Source organism: Molothrus ater, chromosome 1 (assembly GCF_012460135.2).
Source record: "Molothrus ater isolate BHLD 08-10-18 breed brown headed cowbird chromosome 1, BPBGC_Mater_1.1, whole genome shotgun sequence".
Taxonomy (NCBI): domain Eukaryota; kingdom Metazoa; phylum Chordata; class Aves; order Passeriformes; family Icteridae; genus Molothrus; species Molothrus ater.
The window spans coordinates 136109188-136114379 of record NC_050478.2 but is presented as its reverse complement, the minus strand read 5'-3'; the positions used below and the strand labels follow the sequence as shown (position 1 = coordinate 136114379).

Here is a 5192-nt window from a genome sequence, read left to right as displayed (position 1 = left end):
AAATCTTCTGGTTTTAACCCTTTCCTCCCAACAGTGACATGTGCACTGAGCTGGTGACAAGTCGCACAATCAGAGTATATCTGCCTTAGGCACCATGAGAGAAGAGCAGAGGATGCCCACACATTTTCCCATGCCATGTTGTAGTGTGTGATGGGAGCTCAGTGACATTTTTTGATGAGCAGGACTGGATGGGGGGAAGGTCTTAATGGCTTATCAGAGCCATTAAGAAAATTGGATAGGTGGAACCAGTGTCTCAGAGCAAAATGATATATTCCTGTATGACTCCTGAGATTGTACAGCTGTCATTTATTAAAGATGCAGCACTCCTGCTACAGCCTGTGAACCACTTGCTAGCACTGTCCATTTCAGAAAAATCATAACTAAATTCCTTCATTTTCATTCTGTTCTGTTAATGAAGTTCTTGTGTGTTTTTACATCTTGGATTCCTAATCGATCAAACACTTAAATCACCTAGGGGCAAATTATCTTCTTTGAGAAGGGAAGATACAATGAAAGACAAAAAGGTCCAATCATTTTGACTATCTTTTTTGTAAGTGTTACAGAAAAGAAAAAAGAGTATAAATCGAATGCAATTTTGCTTTAATTAAGAAAAATGAAAATAATTGTATATTCTATTTCCACTTGTGACACTTTGTTGTATGCTTGAAGTATAATTAAATTGCAGTCAGCCAATTTCAGAAGGAAAATTCTTGCAGCATCTGCTGAAGAGAAGACAGCTGTCTATAATAACAATCATCTGAGATTATTTAATTTATGATATTTGCATCCTGTGCTTGTTCACTTCTATTTTTTTCACTTGAATTTTTATATATTTATGCCATTTTGAATCCTTAGTTAACATTCACCTAATTATCTTTTTTTCCTTCTTATTTGGCCTTGTTTTCTATAGACACTTTTCCTACTTTGCCCATTTCACCTCTCTTTTTACCTGTCTCACATGCACCATGTGAAAGGCCACTGGAGAGATCTTGTAAATAATCAGATCTGATCTGATTTTCATAAAAATATTTGGATGCCTTGTTAGGTGATGCTGAATAATGATTGCACCCCTTCTGCACAGCCTTTGGAAGAGATCAGGCAATGCAAAGGATTTGACCTTGACCTTACTACCTGAATGGCAACGATTACATGTAGATACTGCTTGTTCCAAAAATCATGCAAAATAGATGTGCCAGACTGTGTTCTCACTCACTGTTCAGTAGCTGTTTGGGGATAATTTACTTGTGAGATGACAGAATGCAGTTTACAAATTGTATCCTGTATACATAATGAGACAATTATTTCAGAAGAGTCTGAGCTGTCCAGCAAAACAGACACAGAGCAAACAGAAAGCCTGTGCTGGAAAGGATGAGCATGTTTGTTTAACCTGACAGGGTCCTGGTTAGGCTGTCATTTGCTTGCATGTAACTTCCACTGGTGGAAAATGAGGTCTCACAAATTTGCCCTGAAAAACTGCCCAAGCCAGTTTTCCCAAGGCTGTCTACAAACTCTTTGGACTTTTAGAAGATGTTGCTCTTCTCTGAATATGAAGTTTGAAAGTAAGGGTGCATAAACTGAAAATGGGTGGGGGGAGAAGGACAGATCTTTCTTTCCAATGGCACAGTGAGAGTGCTGTCTCCCAAAGAAAGGAGACAGCCAAGAACTGAAATTCAAGTTGTAAGCAGAAATGGCTTCCAGAGCAGTGTAATAAAGTGCATATATTTAACTCATTATTTTTAGTTTACAAATGTTTGTTGACAGGAGTGACAAATATAATTGTGCATTTGAGACTGAGGAGCAGGAGTGAAACATTCTGTCTCTACTTGAAATAAGTCTCCTTGTAATCCAAACAAACACACACCTGCAAATTCCTCCCAAGTCATCCAGCTGAAGCTCAGAAGATGACTCATGTTGTGCTTGACTGGAACACTTGCTGAGGTAGGCCTGTGTGGACTCGGCGTTTCGTGCCGTGGGATGTTTAATAGCTGGGAGTAGCGATGTTGCAATGCAGCAATTTTAAGCAAAGACTTTCTTTATTCCAAGCAACTGAAAAAGATCTACCAGCACAGTTATTTAAAAACCCAGAAAAGCATAAACACAGTTAACATGAGCTGGGGAAGAGGGAGAACCTAAGCACCACTGCAGGTCTGGATGTGATGTATATACTGCATCAGCTGATCTTCTCAGGTTCTCCCCAGTAATGCCATGGGTCAGTTCCTGTGGGGCAGCCCTAAATCAGGAGATGTTCCTGGATCAGGTCAGTACTGGTTTTGACCATAAAACACAGGTATCATACATTATTGTGATCAAACAACATGTACTAGTCTTCAGCCAGCTTCTGAGATGTGTCTAGCTGACATTTTTGCATGGAAGTGGGACTGGAGAAGAAACCATGGTACCATATGATACCATAAGTTGCCATTGGGTACAGAAGTCAGTGCATACAGAAATGTATAGCTCAAAAATATAGCAGTAAAAAATAAGAAGGGGCTCACAGTTCTATATCTTTGCCCTTTTTTGCTATAATTTGATATACTTATTCAGTTTCAAAGGATCATAATGGTGTGTAATTACTCTTTAAAATGACATCTATTTTTAGTAGGTTTGAATTATTGGGAACACCAGAATGAGGTTTGAGGACACGTTGTTCAGTGAGCAGGGCATGTCAGTGCTGTGTCTGGATAAGACAGGGGTGGGAGGTGTCTGCCACCACTCTCTACAAGATGCAGAACTGAACCAGGACAGGTGGACACAGAACTGACAGGGCAGAAACCACCATCAGGGTGTCACTGAGACTTCAGAAGGGCCATGAACTCCTGACCACCATGAGCTCTGGTCCTCTGACAGTTCTGGCTGGCTGACCAGTAGTCAGGGAGTACTTATGTCAAGTGTCAGTGTTGAAGAGAGTGTTGAGTCTGTGTTTCACATGAAAAGAAAAACATTTAAATCAATGCTAATATTTGCATTGACTCAATGAAGATTAGGATTTTACCATGCTTTTTATCAAAATGACACTAGGTAGACCAGGACACAGTCATTACTTTCTCAAATAATGTCCTTTGATTTCTTTGATGATTTAATGTTAATTAAAGAAAGGGAGGAAGGAAGATGGTTGTCCATAGTGCTTTTTGCTAGAAATGAGCTCAAACCTAGAATGAAGTTTGGAACTGGTGCTCTACTTAGTCCTTCTTTTTCTTTGGAAGTATACAGTAGAAAATAGTTATTCATTTGCTCTTCTGATGTTTAATTTTGATCCCACAGGGACAAGTGCTTTGCAAATATCTTAAGGAGATGCACTGTGCTGTGAGGAGAAATCCAGAGGGACCTGGGCAGGCTTGAGAGCTGGGGCTGTGTGAACCTCATGAAGTTCAACAAGTCCAAGTACAAGGTGCTGCACTTGCATCAGAGCAATCTCAAGCACAAATACAGGCTGGGAAGAGAGTGTATTGAGAACAGCCCTGAAGATAAGGACTTGGGGATGCTGGTGAATGAGAAACTCATCATGATGTGCACCTGTAGCCCGGAAAGCCAATTGTGTCCCCAGCTTCATCAAAAGCAGTGTGACCAGCAGGACAAGGGAGGGGATTCTGCCCCTCTACTCCATTCTGGTGAGTTCCCACCTGCAGCACTCATCCAGTTCCAGGGTCCCAAATGTAAGAAGGACTTGTACCTGTTGGAAAACGTCCTGAGGAGGGCTACAAGTATGATCAAAGGGCTGGAGCACCTCTCCTTTGAAGGCAGGCTCATAAAATTTGGGCTGTTCAGCATGGAGAAGAGAAGGTTCTGGGAGAACTTACAGCACCTTCCAGTGCTTCTAGTACAGCAAGGGGCTACAAGAAAGCAGGAGAGGGACTTTTTATGAGCACATATTGTGATCAAACAGGGGGAATAGCTTTAAACTGAAAGAGGGTATATTTAGTTTGGAAATAAAGAAGATATTCTTTCCTGTGAGGATGGTGAGATATTGGAACAAGTTTTCCAGAGAAGTGGTAGATGCCCCATCCCCTGACATGTTCAAGGCCTGGTTGGATGGGGCTCTGAGTAACCTGGTCTAGAGAAGGGTACACCTGCCCATGTCAGGGATGTTGGAAGTAGATGATCTTTAAGGTTCCTTCCAACCCAAACCATCCTGTGACTCTATTTCATTAATCCTTTCAACACACAGAAGATTCAGAAAGGAGTCCTGCTCTTTTTGTCCCTTCTGCACCAACAAAATATATATCTCAGAAATTGAGTCCAAGATTTTAAAGAACATATACATGTCAATCTTAATTGCATTTTCTATGTGATCTTCTCTGGATGGTGGGAAAATAATCAAAGACAAACAAAAAAAGATAAAATGCTAGCAAAAAAAAGGAGAGACCTAGTGTCATTTCCCTAAATGGAATCTCATTATATCTGTATTTTGAAACTGAAATAAAAATGTTATCTTCCACTTCTGTTTCTGCAATAACGTTGCACAATATGGGGACAAAAAGCAGATTCGCTCCAGTTGCCTAATTGGACAGAAGTAGTTGCTGAATGCCAGCCTGACCTAAATGGAACTGAAGGATTTTCACCAACCTTTCATCCTTTTATATTTTCTAAGGTTAATCTTCCTTCCTTTGTGATTCCTTCACTAGGCTGCAGCTGGGAGAACAAGAGGTACAGCTGAACTCAGAGCATCTTTCCATGCCTAGCTCATAAGGAAGAGGTTTGCTTGAGGCAAGAACTAAATGACCTGCTCATAATCAATGTTTCTCAATTAATTTAATCTTTTCTCTTGCAATCAGTTTGTCATGAAGAGACCAGATTACATAAATATATTAATCTAATGTCATTTGATGAATGCTTCAAGAAAAAATAAAGTAACTGTCTTTGTATTGATAAAAACTGTCACTTCAAGGCTGTTTGCCAGTCATTATGGCATCTCTGCTGAAACTACAACGAAAGAAATGGGCTCATTAGGACCACTCTGAAGTTGTCCCCTGGACAGGACAGAGCAGCAGGTAGCATCTCAGTTGGAAGTAAAATTTTGAGTTTCAGTCACAGCTAACCAGCTAAGTTGGTTCAAATTATCTCCACAATTTCAAACTAGAGATGGAGGATGCGCCCAACCTGTAACATTTTTCATGCATATGGTAGCATGAAACACAGCTAGAGCAAAACATAGAGCAGGGCTGCATTTGCCTCTCCCTTTGCTCTGAGATGGC

The 5192-nt window shown here is 40.5% G+C and overlaps 1 long non-coding RNA gene across 1 annotated transcript; it reads left to right on the top strand.

Moving 5' to 3' along the window:
* The first annotated feature begins 1762 nt into the window (after window positions 1-1762).
* On the top strand, window positions 1763-4944 carry LOC129046610 (uncharacterized). The gene is made up of 3 exons (XR_008508229.1): window positions 1763-1938; window positions 2044-3608; window positions 4623-4944. It is a non-coding gene; the product is annotated as an uncharacterized LOC129046610 (long non-coding RNA).
* Window positions 4945-5192: the final 248 nt, after the last annotated feature.